The sequence below is a fragment of the Xenopus tropicalis genome, chromosome 4 (assembly GCF_000004195.4).
Source record: "Xenopus tropicalis strain Nigerian chromosome 4, UCB_Xtro_10.0, whole genome shotgun sequence".
Lineage (NCBI taxonomy): Eukaryota > Metazoa > Chordata > Amphibia > Anura > Pipidae > Xenopus > Xenopus tropicalis.
The window spans coordinates 5,823,014-5,836,321 of NC_030680.2; the positions used below are offsets into that span (position 1 = coordinate 5,823,014).

Consider the following 13,308-nt stretch of genomic DNA (forward strand, 5'->3'; position numbering starts at 1 on the left):
ACCCGTTAATTGCAATGAATAAGATTCTATTTTATAGATACCTGCAATGTCTCCCCGAGGTCCAAACAAATCAGGATAATGAGTTCCTCCGGCCGATCCCTCATCACTTTCACGGCAGCCTCTCCATCAGCAGAGTCCCTGTAACGACATTAATTAGCGTTTAAATAGAAAGTACGAAACGCATTCAGGGAGTCGGGCGGGAAGATGGCCGGGCAGGTTTGTGGCCCATAAAAAAGCCGACTGTTGACTTTTGACTGTTGAATTTTATGAATTTTTCAGCAGTTTCGCTAATTTTTCAGCAACGTCGGACTGGGGTTTCTGGGCCCCCCAGTAACCTACCCGTAAGGGTCCCAACTCCTGCTGTTGAAGCACCCCTGTTGTCAATATGGTGACCCTCATTGCTAAGCCACTGCTGAAAGCCCCACCCCCAGCTCCTTTTCCACGCCCCCCCCACATGCCTACCTACCTCCCCCATACCGAGTAGCTGCCCCTACCCTGCAGAGCCTGTGCTGGGGCTATGGTTGCCATGGGCATGGGGGGGGGGAGATAGGGGGCATATTAAGAGTTAACTCAAAGGTGAACAACCATCCAATGGCAGCTAAGCAGAACCCTCTGTGTATATGGCTGGAACCCAATGCTTCACCCAAGCAGAGCCCGCTGCAGTCAGTTACCCAATCAGCTCCTTCACTCTCACTGCTGCGCCAAAGCAATGTACTTCCTGGGTCCTCCTCTTCTCCCAGAGGTGCACTGGGGCACCCAGCCAATGGGATTTCTTTTCAGTCTGTAACTGGGCAAGATGATGTCACAGACAGAAAAACAGCGGAAAGGGTTTTCTGATTTAATTAACATCAATAATAACAATTTTTACAGTAAATCACATTTTACGTCTAAATAAACCCAGGAATCTTTTAAACCGGCTTCATCTGATTTCCACATCTTAGAACACAAAATCTTATCTCTGTATTTTCCATTCTCCAAGATGGGTATTTTTTCTCTAACACATGCAGGAAGATGGCTCGGAGCTGTGTTCGTTCCCATTGGGCTCCCCTGTGTCTGGATATAGAAACTATTCTCAAATCTAAAAGAGTTTATACCAAGTATCGGGGACATGAGAGCCAATAGGAAGCAGCCCTTACTGTGGGGAAGATTTTCTCCTAGCAACATTGGCCCTCTTCCAACTCTGAGCTACCAGCAGCCAGAGCTGCAGCAGGAAGCTACTAAGACCAAGCTAAAATGGCAGCTGCTATCTTAAACACACACAGGGAGCTTCTAGGGTTACTGCCTGCTCTGCTCTCATTTCCCTACAGAAATAGGGGTTGGTAGCACTAGGTCGGTACCTAATATATAGGGGCAGAGACAGGGGAAAGTGTTGGAAGGGTTACTGCCTGCCCTGCTCTCATTTCCCTACAGAAATAGGGGTTGGTAGCACTAGGTAGGTACCTAATATATAGGGGCAGAGACAGGGGAAAGTGTTGGAAGGGTTACTGCCTGCCCTGCTCTCATTTCCCTACAGAAATAGGGGTTGGTAGCACTAGGTAGGTACCTAATATATAGGGGCAGAGACAGGGGAAAGTGTTGGAAGGGTTACTGCCTGCCCTGCTCTCATTTCCCTACAGAAATAGGGGTTGGTAGCACTAGGTAGGTACCTAATATATAGGGGCAGAGACAGGGGAAAGTGTTGGAAGGGTTACTGCCTGCTCTGCTCTCTATGTTTAACAAGTTGCTGTCATTCCCCTTCCTAGTTTCCGGAAACCTTATGTGCCGGTCTGGCTGTATAGCATGTCCATTAGGAAGCCACGTGAGTGCCCTCTTAATGCAAATTGATAAAAACGATGAGAGGAGTAAGTGCCTTAAGTTGCGCTTTGAATTTTCATAAACCTATTAAGATTTTACTAATGGAAATGGAAAGGTAAGTGTTCCTGAAATTGCCCCTTTCACTGTGATGTCTATAGGGCACGATGTATATTTAACTTGTGTTGGTTCAGCTCTCTATGGAAAAGCTTACCGGCAATGCAGAACTTCTGCCAGAAGTATGAGAAAAACAGAATAGATTTCTAAATAAAGAATGTATACAGCTTTTCCCATATTGTACATATTGCCTTTGGGTAGAATCTCAGTACAGGCTATGAGCAAACTTAGGGGGCTGTTCCTGCTGAATTGTGCTTAGTACAGGGGAATCCCTATGTGCCATAGTTTTATGGTATCTCTCTGTACAGGCTATGAGCAAACTTAGGGGGCTGTTCCTGCTGAATTGTGCTTAGTACAGGGGAATCCCTATGTGCCATAGTTTTATGGTATCTGTCTGTACAGGCTATGGGCAAACTTAGGGGGCTGTTCCTGCTGAATTGTGCTTAATACAGGGGAATCCCTATGTGCCATAGTTTTATGGTATCTGTCTGTACAGGCTATGAGCAAACTCACACATAACGCAGAACTCAATCCATTTTCTGCAGTGATCTTACTGCCATGAGGTTAATGCAGTGCTCTAAATTCATTGTTGGGGTGATCTTATTGGCATGCCTGGGGTTAATGCGGCGCTCTAAAGCTATTTTCTGCAGTGATCTTACTGGCATAAGAAAGCGAGGGACAAGTTCATTCTATCCCCTGCCTGCAGCTGAGTTTTATTCACATAAAATGAGAGACTAAAATGTATTTCATGGATAAAAATGTTAATTATCTGGATCACCTAACGATCACGCTGGCTGTGCCGAGATTCCTCCGCGCAGACACCCACTAAGTGACAGCCTGGGCCAGATAGTCATTTGGAAAGGAGCCCTGGCAGCGAGAGCGCTGGGCCCCCGTCTGGCACCTCAGCTCAGCGAGATGGAGATTACCAGCCACATCCTTAAAACAACAGATGTCGGGCAAAATCTTCAAGTGAATCCGAGAGAAAAAACCATAGAGATTAAGGGAATTGGTTTTTATCCCACACTCTGAATAACAGCAGCTGATTGGCTGACTCTAATTATATCAGCTCTGTCCAGGCTCCCTATTGGTCAGCCAGTGGCATCAGCAGCTAATGGAAGTGATCCTTCAGCAATAACCCCTAAAGATGGCGGTACCTACCCCCAAGTAGGAGGAGTTTGGGCAGATGTGGGTAACTTAATTATTCATGGCAAGGACAGATCCAGTCTAGAATGTTCTGGTACTGAGTGTTCTATTTCTGTTTACTAAGGGAGCTGATTGGGCAGGGCTTGCGCTGATTATCATTGGTCTAAGGGGTACAGCCTTTTATTTAATTAAACATAAGCAAATCCATGTTCTTTGTACAACACCGGCCTCCAATTCATCTCCAGAGCCCAGTTCTGTTCCATCTGCAGCCTCTCCTCTAGTTTATGGCCATTATGTTAGTGACTGGCAAGCAAACAGCTAATTATGGGAAAGGGGAGATTAAAAATAGATCATCTCGTTATAATGAGACGTTGGTTTGTTTCCAGCGCCCTCAGCGTCTGCTGCGATCTGACTCCCCCCACTTTATTAGCGCTAAGGGCCCGGGGTACCCCTGGAACTATATGACTGTTACCCCAATGTTTCTATATATCTGTAACCTTGTTATGGGCTAAGGGGGCCCAGCCTGAAGGCCAGTTAGGGGGGGATTTGGGGTGAGTGCTTATTTGTGCCCTGGGTACCCCTGGAACTATAGCGGGGTGACTGTTACCCCAATGTTTCTATATATCTGTAACCTTGTTATGGGCTAAGGGGGCCCAGCCTGAAGGCCAGTTAGGGGGGGATTTGGGGTGAGTGCTTATTTGTGCCCTGGGTACCCCTGGAACTATAGCGGGGTGACTGTTACCCCAATGTTTCTATATATCTGTAACCTTGTTATGGGCTAAGGGGGCCCAGCCTGAAGGCCAGTTAGGGGGGGATTTGGGGTGAGTGCTTATTTGTGCTCTGGGTACCCCTGGAACTATAGCGGGGTGACTGTTACCCCAATGTTTCTATATATCTGTAACCTTGTTATGGGCTAAGGGGGCCCAGCCTGAAGGCCAGTTAGGGGGGGATTTGGGGTGAGTGCTTATTTGTGCCCTGGGTACCCCTGGAACTATAGCGGGGTGACTGTTACCCCAATGTTTCTATATATCTGTAACCTTGTTATGGGCTAAGGAGGCCCAGCCTGAAGGCCAGTTAGGGGGGGATTTGGGGTGAGTGCTTATTTGTGCCCTGGGTACCCCTGGAACTATAGCGGGGTGACTGTTACCCCAATGTTTCTATATATCTGTAACCTTGTTATTGGCTAAGGGGGCCCAGCCTGAAGGCCAGTTAGGGGGAGACTAATCTTGTACTAAGACAGTTTAAATGTGAATTTACTCCAGCAAATGACTGTGCATCTCGGTATATTATATAATTATATCGTTTGTAGAATCTTCTCTATAAACGCAGTTTCACGGCACAGTGATAGTGAATAAAGAGACATTTTCCCTTTGCACCAGAGAAATTCCGCTCCATTACTTTGGGAAAATACGAGGGATTTCGCATGGCGCTGCCGGAGAATGGTCGGCGGCTGAGCGCGCATACGGCAGCTTCGGTGATCAGTCAGCATTACCCGCTATCACGCGCCGATATGATTTGTTCTACATTTCCATAATGCCTTTTACATTGCCGGAAAGATGAATTCCCTCTGCGGAAGGTTTAAAAGCCGTCGGTTGCCAGTGACCTCAGAGCATCTTTCCGTTTAATCCGTGAATGACAGATTGTTCGTTAATAATTAAAGTCGAAAATATTGCGTACAACAATGGCAGCTTAGTAGGGGCGGCCGAGCAGCGGCACGGAAGGGCCATTGGCTTTACTTTTACAGCTGCAGGATTTATTTCCCCTTTAATCTCTACAAGAATACAGAACAATTTACCCAGAATTCCATGAGAGTCATAATATATTCCATCCTATCAATCTGCTTCCTGCGGCCCCAAGCTCCTCTCGGCAGCAGGACGGGACGCTAATTATTATGCATGATAATCTTCCTTTAAATAAATATATGTCTGAGCAAATATCCACAGTCATCCATTTCCCTTCTATAGTATCAGCTCCTATACCCATTAGCCACATTGTATTCCTGCTGCTTTGGAACTGCTCCATAATATTCTCTTTTTCATAGATCTTCTTGGTTTATAATCAGTCAGAGCAAGGGGAAGAAGCAAGAAAAAATAATCATATACGTGTTAGTAACCCCTGTACTAAGCACAATTCAGCAGGAACAGCCCCCTAAGTTTGCTCATAGCCTGTACAGAGAGATACCATAAAACTATGGCACATAGGAATTCCCCTGTACTAAGCACAATTCAGCAGGAACAGCCCCCTAAGTTTGCCCATAGTCTGTACAGAGAGATACCATAAAACTATGGCACATAGGGATTCCCCTGTACTAAGCACAATTCAGCAGGAACAGCCCCCTAAGTTTGCTCATAGCCTGTACAGAGAGATCCCATAAAACTATGGCACATAGGGATTACCCTGTACTAAGCACAATTCAGCAGGAACAGCCCCCTAAGTTTGCTCATAGCCTGTACAGAGAGATCCCATAAAACTATGGCACATAGGGATTCCCCTGTACTAAGCACAATTCAGCAGGAACAGCCCCCTAAGTTTGCCCATAGCCTGTACAGAGAGATACCATAAAACTATGGCACATAGGGATTCCCCTGTACTAAGCACAATTCAGCAGGAACAGCCCCCTAAGTTTGCTCATAGCCTGTACAGAGAGATACCATAAAACTATGGCACATAGGGATTCCCCTGTACTAAGCACAATTCAGCAGGAACAGCCCCCTAAGTTTGCCCATAGCCTGTACAGAGAGATACCATAAAACTATGGCACATAGGGATTCCCCTGTACTAAGCACAATTCAGCAGGAACAGCCCCCTAAGTTTGCTCATAGCCTGTACAGAGAGATACCATAAAACTATGGCACATAGGGATTCCCCTGTACTAAGCACAATTCAGCAGGAACAGCCCCCTAAGTTTGCTCATAGCCTGTACAGAGAGATCCCATAAAACTATGGCACATAGGGATTACCCTGTACTAAGCACAATTCAGCAGGAACAGCCCCCTAAGTTTGCTCATAGCCTGTACAGAGAGATCCCATAAAACTATGGCACATAGGGATTCCCCTGTACTAAGCATAATTCAGCAGGAACAGCCCCCTAAGTTTGCTCATAGCCTGTACAGAGAGATACCATAAAACTATGGCACATAGGGATTCCCCTGTACTAAGCACAATTCAGCAGGAACAGCCCCCTAAGTTTGCTCATAGCCTGTACAGAGAGATCCCATAAAACTATGGCACATAGGGATTCCCCTGTACTAAGCACAATTCAGCAGGAACAGCCCCCTAAGTTTGCTCATAGCCTGTACAGAGAGATACCATAAAACTATGGCAGCATAGGGATTCCCCTGTACTAAGCACAATTCAGCAGGAACAGCCTCCTAAGTTTGCCCATAGCCTGTACAGAGAGATACCATAAAACTATGGCACATAGGGATTCCCCTGTACTAAGCACAATTCAGCAGGAACAGCCTCCTAGAGAGAGATACCATAAAACTACCCCAGTTGAACTGCTTTAAATACTCAGGAAACCCACTGGGCCCTTTATGCTCCCGGGGCCCTCCAGTAGTTGCAGATTGTGCTTCTCTTTACCAAAAAAGGCCATTATTTGTTGTTTATAGTTGTGTTTTTGGGCTAATAAGGAGGCGCCCATCAGGAATCTGCTGCAGATCGTTACAACGCAGTAAACATACAAATAAAACCCGGCGTATATCCCCGTGGCTCGGTGATACTCCCAGGGTGTTAGAATTTATAAAGTGCTAATTAACTTTATATAACCATTAACCATGCTTAACCATATAACCCCTAGCTACTAACAGCTAAGGACAAGTTAAATATAACCCTGAATGAATGAGGAGTGACAGGTGGCATTTGGGGAAGGCTGATGATTTTGGTATCCTTGCAAGGTAGAGGTGGAAATCATCCTTTCATACATTTATATATGAATATTTATATGTATGCCCAGTTAGTATTAGGTTTTATATGTAAACTTATGTGTTAGAGATATTGTTTATGTTTTTTATATAAATCACTGGATTGGGTCTTCTGAGCTCAGTACATTTGCCTAGGAATTTGCCTTATGTAACAGAAATAGACAAGGGGAATCAGCATCCTTATAGGCTATTGTTAGACTTTACTACATGACAAGTAGTGAGTCTATGGTGCAGTAACACATCTTACATACAAGGTTGTGCTGATACATAGCCATGTCCATAGTAGGCAATCCCTGACAATATAATATCTATTACTGGCAAATGGGTGGGTTTAAGTGGAATATGATCTATGTTAAACCTGTATAAAGCAAGCCTTACTTGTATTAGAGGGAGAGAGGGTGGGAGAGAAGACACTCCCAGAAGGAACATCAAGACCTCAGTACCCTCCAACATCGGGTCATGTAAGATAATAGGCCAGGCACCTTAGAATAACTCAATTTATGTGCCAGTTAAGAATTGTACTTTGTTTCTTATATTCCATTTATGCCTTAAGGATTAAAAGACTCTTCCTGTATTAATACTCATGTTTATTTGTGGATTTTGAGGGTTCCCAGAGAGTACCCTCCCTTCATCAATCTATCATTATGGATTATTAATTATTTTTTATAATAATTCATATTTTACAATGGCGAGCCATCCATATTTTTTCTAAGAACTCTTATTTTCTTGTAAAGAAAGACTCACCAGTCTCTGTGATAAAAGGTATACAAGGTATATATTCATATTCCTTGTACAGGGGGGAGTGAATGTCTGTTCTTTGATAAAAGTTAGACAAGTTTTAAGAAGTTTTTGGAGGAAGAAAAGAACCTAGAGGTTTCTACTTTGTACTGAAAGTCCAGGAAGAGGTTTCCAGAACAAGTGAGAGCCCAAGAGAGGTTTTCAAACTAGACTGAATACCCACGAGAGGTTTTCAGGAAAAGAAAGGTGTGAAAATCCACAGGAATCCTAAACATGAGGTAGTCGGTGGCCACTGCCGTGGTAAGGACACGAATTTCCTTAATATTCCTGGATCCACAGAGAGACCCAAGGAAGACAGTATTCAATGCTACCCTGATAGTGCACAATCAAGAGACAGACGGGAATACTGTATGAAGAGTGAAAGTTCCTTGATCAGGTAAATGGATTTAATTCATTCTCTTGCGTTTGAAAGTAATGCAATTTTTAATTCTTTCTCTGGTGTAAAAACAAATGCAGATTTATGGAAAGTTTTATGGGATGAGTGTGAAAATTTCAATAAGGAAATTGATGGCAAAACTTTTTCTCTTAATAAAAAGCAAAAGAAAATTGCTAATATTATGAGAATGATTGACATTTATAACACACTAATTGCCCAAGAGTATTCCATAGATGCTGGTAACACCGAGATAGAGAATAATAAGCACATAAATTGTTCTAAGGTTTGCCTTGAAGAGAAAGCTTTTGTGCCTAGTATTTCTAAGTTTGTGGAAGTAAATCAGGGTAACTGTAAAAGTGAGGAAAACCATGTAGAAACACAGTTACAAGTTAACAACAGGCTTAGGAATTCTAAGAAGCCTAAAGAACCCAAAGAGAAAAAGAATAAACTGGTTTATAAAGGTATTCTTTTTAAGGGAAATTTAGTCTGTTTCAAGTGCAGGAAAAAAGGACATGTAAGGAGGGAATGTGACACATTTAAAGCACGTGATCACAGTACACACAATATGTTTCCTCCTTCTCCTGCAGACATGCTGGATACATCAGTTGTAGCCAGAGAGGAAATTGCAGTTGGTCCTATGAAAACTGTCAAAATTAAACATGCATTGGCAGAGTTTCTAGGATTCAGGAATCCAGCACCATAAACATTGTTGCTAAAGTATTTGCAGTTTATGACTTGCTACAGAAGGTAAAAAAATAAAAAAAATATATATATTAAAATAATATACATACATTGTTACTAATGTCTGTAGTCAAGGAAAAGGTTGACTACAGATTTTATTAACAAAAGTAATGTCAGTACCAGGATCCTTCTGCTCAAGTTATAACAAGTACCAGTAACATCATGAGTACTGAAAGTAGTTAAAGAATATCAATTTATAGTAAAGACTATAAAAACATCAAAATATCAGGTACTGAAAAGCAATTTTACTGTTTCCTTATTAATGAAGTAGTAGGTTGTTTGAGCAGATTTACAGTTTAATTGGGGAAAAGTTATTTTGTAATTGGAATTAAAAGTAACCAGAACATTGCAAATTTGCAGAGAAGATTGTGAGATGTATACTTCATACCATGAGGAGCTTAGATCCCAGAGTTACTTTTACAGTAGTTATGCTATTTTGATATCCAGATGTTTTGAAGAAAAGTTAAACTAAGATTGCTATCAGAATTGTAGCAGTAGTTCTTACAGAGTATTTGGAGTTCATATGTAGATGTTATAACATAATGTGTTATTTATTGTAAGGCAAAATTATTGGTATATAATATATAGGTCATAGTTAAACAGACACACAGACTCTCTTCATTTAGAGAAATGAGCAAAGATTCTGTCCATTGCAAACTTTCTCGGGTTTATAAAAAACCTTAATTTAGTTCATGAGAACAGGGTTTTTCATAATGACCAATATAAGGGAGCTGTGTCCTGAACATTAATAAGGATGTAGGATTCAATTATGTATAAGGGTAAAAGTAATAGGGAAGATTGAATTTACCTTAAAATTTGAAACAGAGATTCTAAACTGGTAAATCCAAGGCATCTCTGTGTTACAGTCTAAGGCATTAAGGTCTTGTGTGACTATAGAAGTAATTGAAAAGTTTTGTTTCAGTAATGCCTGGAGACATTTGTAATTTCAGTTACAGTTGCTAGTGGTATTCATATAAATGAAGTCTAAGCATTAATTGTTACAGATCCATGAGGCTGTAAGTAACTGAAGTTTTGAGAATTGCTTGGTAGGGTTTTTAGACCAGAATAGCTAGCAAGGTTAGGCCAGCTGTCTGAGACAGGGCTATACAAAATCTTCCTACCCCCATCCTAGAAGTGTCAGGATTGTCAGATTATTTTCTGTGTGACACCTGTTTACTAAAAATGCTTCCCATGATAAAAAATAACTGAAATTATTGTATCAAGAGTAACTTGTCAAGTATAGATATGTCTTGATCTTTGATTTATCAGTATCAAGTATGTACAAAAAAGGGTCTTTTTGTATTCCTATATGAATTATAGCTATAATGATTAAGGAAAAGAAATTATTTTTTTTAAGGGAATACATTGGTACACCAGTGATGTGTAGAACTGCTCAGCTGATTTAATGGAGAAACAGTAAAGTTTGTATTGTAACATATTAATTTTTGAAAAATTATTAAGATAATTTGTTTCTCAACCAAAACCTGAGATAAAGTATGTTTAGGAAGCATAGAGGAATTAATCTCTAAGCTAAATAAATGTCTATATGTTATGTGTATATCACAGTATTAACAGTATTAGAACCGGGTTTATTTTTCTTGACTTACAGAGTTCTAGGGTAAATTATACCAGAATAATGTGTAACATTGCAATAACCAGTTTAACCAAGGTCTATTCTGTCCAAGGAGTAAGAAGAACATGAGAGTTCTGATGGCTAAAAGAGAGTCTTATAAGATGATCTAAAAAAAATTAATATGGTGAAAGTCTCTATGAAGACAGAGAAATAGATTCCTGTGCTAAACCATAGTATTATAATTAAGGATACTGGAACATTTTTTTCATAAGTGTAACTAATGGCAAAATGAAGTTATGGTTTTTCACAAGGAACATTGCATTTCCTATAACATGTAGTAGGTACATTCTAATTGGAATAGGTTAGTTCAGTCTATTAATATTATAGGTGGTTGTATTTTTAAAATGCCATGCTGAGGAATTTACTTATGTCTATTCTTAAATCATGTGAAAAAATAGTATAAGGATTGGCCATTTATTAACACCAAAATACCTCACTGTCACAAAGCATCAGTTAAATGTAGAGAGTGGCAGTGTGATAGTTCTCTTCTTGTCTGAACCCTGACAGGGGGGAGATAAGGATGGTATTTGACCTTCAGGTGACGGGCGGTACATTTGTGTATGGACAACTGGATGTTTCTTGTTACACAGGTCTAATTTAGACTTCCCAGTCTTTTTTGTCAGTTCTCTAGGCCATGTTTAAAAAATTAAATATTTTGATAATCATTGCCTAAATAATGATACTGTACTTATTCCAGCAGGTTATGGAAGAAATTCTCTATTAAGCTTATTAAAAGTAACAAGATTAAAGAAGTAATTCTATACATGATGATGCTATCTACATTCGAACTTTCATAAAAGTGACAAATGTTCATTAGTTCAAACCAGAGTTGTCAACAACATTAAAGCAACTGGAACAACAGTGTTATGGCTGAGATCATCCAAGAAAAGAAGAAGCCAGAAGATTTTAAAAATAGTTACTTTATGGGTGTAGGGATGTGAATGTAGAAATTATGATGTTTTTTTTTGAGTTTTTCATGTGTAGGAATAATTATCAGATACTTTGGATCTTATTATTAGGCAAATGATTAGGTAAACACATACAATACTTCACTGTAATACATGAGTTTAGTTTAGAGAATTAGTTTTTTTATACATTCATTTTCCATTATTTGTTTAGTAGATTATGTCAATGGTAGCAGAATTAATATATTTCCATCATTTACCATCATAAGTTAAGTTATCAATTATTTTCATAACTACAATTAGTCTGTGTTGTTTAAGTAAACATTTTACAACATTAAACATCTCAGTAGTAGTCTAATGAGATGTGGAAAATAGAAATAGTTAAAACAGACCAAGTGGCTACAGGCGGGGCCTAGTTAGGTTCTAGTAAGGGCATAGTCACTTCTAATTATGTTTAGTGTGAGGTGTAAAGATGAAGCCTACTTAACTATTACTAAGGACTTCCTTGTAAGCATTTGGTATATGAATGTTAACTGTTTACTTTACAATATAATTTAAAGGACATGCAGATACATAGTTATAGGTTTCTGAGTATATGTATTTCTGCTACAAATGTTATTTTTTGTTTTACAAATTTGTTTTTATTTAGATGATTAATGTGTTAGTGAAACTGCTATATTGTGTCTTTTATACATATGTAAATGTATGAGAAGGACCAAGCAAGGAGTACTTCCTAGATGTATCATAGACTTTTCCAAATACGTCACTTCCAGTCATGTGTGAATGAGATATGAATGATGTATGCCTGACATAAATTAATTATTAAATCATTAATTTCAGGGGGGAATGTTAGAATTTATAAAGTGCTAATTAACTTTATATAACCATTAACCATGCTTAACCATATAACCCCTAGCTACTAACAGCTAAGGACAAGTTAAATATAACCCTGAATGAATGAGGAGTGACAGGTGGCATTTGGGGAAGGCTGATGATTTTGGTATCCTTGCAAGGTAGAGGTGGAAATCATCCTTTCATACATTTATATATGAATATTTATATGTATGCCCAGTTAGTATTAGGTTTTATATGTAAACTTATGTGTTAGAGATATTGTTTATGTTTTTTATATAAATCACTGGATTGGGTCTTCTGAGCTCAGTACATTTGCCTAGGAATTTGCCTTCTGTAACAGAAATAGACAAGGGGAATCAGCATCCTTATAGGCTATTGTTAGACTTTACTACATGACAAGTAGTGAGTCTATGGTGCAGTAACACATCTTACATACAAGGTTGTGCTGATACATAGCCATGTCCATAGTAGGCAATCCCTGACAATATAATATCTATTACTGGCAAATGGGTGGGTTTAAGTGGAATATGATCTATGTTAAACCTGTATAAAGCAAGCCTTACTTGTATTAGAGGGAGAGAGGGTGGGAGAGAAGACACTCCCAGAAGGAACATCAAGACCTCAGTACCCTCCAACATCGGGTCATGTAAGATAATAGGCCAGGCACCTTAGAATAACTCAATTTATGTGCCAGTTAAGAATTGTACTTTGTTTCTTATATTCCATTTATGCCTTAAGGATTAAAAGACTCTTCCTGTATTAATACTCATGTTTATTTGTGGATTTTGAGGGTTCCCAGAGAGTACCCTCCCTTCATCAATCTATCATTATGGATTATTAATTATTTTTTATAATAATTCATATTTTACACAGGGTGAATAAACACTCCGCATACGAATTTATATACCAATAAAACTTCAACGGCAGAATTGACATAAAAAGGCTGATATTTATAAATGTTCCACTATATTTCTGCAGAATTAGAATAAGCCATTGCCCCCCCAGCACCCCCAATAACAAGCAAAA

At 39.9% G+C, this 13,308-nt stretch overlaps 1 long non-coding RNA gene across 1 annotated transcript; it reads left to right on the forward strand.

Annotated features, from left to right (window-relative positions):
* The first annotated feature begins 6,787 nt into the window (after positions 1–6,787).
* LOC105947164 lies at positions 6,788–13,047 on the forward strand. Its single transcript, XR_001170563.3, has 2 exons — positions 6,788–8,148; positions 11,220–13,047. It is a non-coding gene; the product is annotated as an uncharacterized LOC105947164 (long non-coding RNA).
* The last annotated feature ends 261 nt before the right edge of the window (positions 13,048–13,308 follow it).